The sequence below is a fragment of the Chrysochloris asiatica genome, unplaced genomic scaffold, assembly GCF_000296735.1.
Source record: "Chrysochloris asiatica unplaced genomic scaffold, ChrAsi1.0 scaffold00049, whole genome shotgun sequence".
NCBI lineage: Eukaryota > Metazoa > Chordata > Mammalia > Afrosoricida > Chrysochloridae > Chrysochloris > Chrysochloris asiatica.
The window spans coordinates 1804248-1805727 of NW_006408567.1; positions in this window are offsets into that span (position 1 = coordinate 1804248).

Sequence of the window (1480 nt, forward strand, 5' to 3'; positions counted from 1 at the left end):
TTGTTATTATTCATAGAATCTAAGCAATTTACAACAATGAAGGTAAGTCAAAGAGTATTGCTACTTGGGTGCCAGTTCACACATGCATGAGTTTATTCTGAACCAAAAATGTCTTTGCAATCCAAGCAAGGCTGCAGATCAATTCTCTCAATAATAAATTTGTCTTAGTCTCATTAGGAAGCCTTCAAAAATAAATAAATAAATAAAAGGTCCTGTCAAAACAGTGGCTTCCAAGGGGATATGCTGAGACAGTTAAATTCAAGGCAGAGGGGTCAGCTCAAAAGTTATGGTGAAAAGAAAATAAAAAATAAAAAAAGTTGTGGTGACTGTTTCTTGGGAATTGCAAAGGAGTGATCTGATTCAATGTCTGGAAGAACAAAGGATAATGATGGTGAGGTTATTAGGACGTTATTTTATTAAATTGAAAACTGCATTGGTGAGAAAATGAAATGATGTATATTTTTTCCATCACAACAATGCCACTGATCATACTTCAAGGGCTGTTCTCAGATAATTTTGTTGGGAAATCTTTCTCCATCTACCCTAAAGCCTTGATCATATCCCTTAAGACTTCTTTTTGTTTCCAAAATTAAAAGAATGTTTAAAAAGAACTTGATTTAAGTCCCTTGAGCATTTTGTCTTAGTCTAGGCTTTCTAGAGAAGCAAAACCAGTCATATATATGTTGTTGTTGTTGTTGTTGTTGTTAAGTGTCATAGAGTCAGTTCCGAATTATAGCAACCCTGTATAAGGTTTCAAAAGCTTTAAATCTTCACAGGAGCATAAAGCCTCATCTTTCTTCTGTGGAACATCTTGAAGAATTAAAAGCAGACCTGTGGATCGCAGTACAGTGCTTATCATATGGAATGACTGCATTCCCATATATATAAATATACATACACAAACAAATATATGTATGCATAGAGAAGCTTACTATCAAGGAAATGCATTACAAATGTAGAGTTCCAGGTCCCCAGTAAAAGAAAGAGAGAGCTTTTCCCTTCTGTCCATTCTATTGGAAGCAGGTCACACCCAAAAGGGAGAAAGACAGTAGGCCACACTCACAAGGAAGCATCCCTTCAATTGATTGCCTGTTCATAGCCACTCATCATAGAGTTCACTATGCCAGTATTAGACATAGTCACCATAGTAATAAACACATCTTAACTGCTAAATCACTGGAGAACCTGGCCTAGTCAAATTGACACAGAACTAACTACTACAGTCCACCACTGTTAGCTTTACACCTATAAAGTATATGCATAATCTTTAAATAAAGAAAACTGTAATGTCATACTTATACCTAATAAAGCTAAAGTACCTACAACCAAAAATACACTCACCCCATTATATCTAAAATGTTACAAATGAAAAAAAAAAACAAAACTATTTGAAGCACACATACAAAACAAAAATATTTATATGCCCAAAGGGCACATTCTGCAACCCAGCCCCTTTCACATAGGCACACAGCCTTACTCA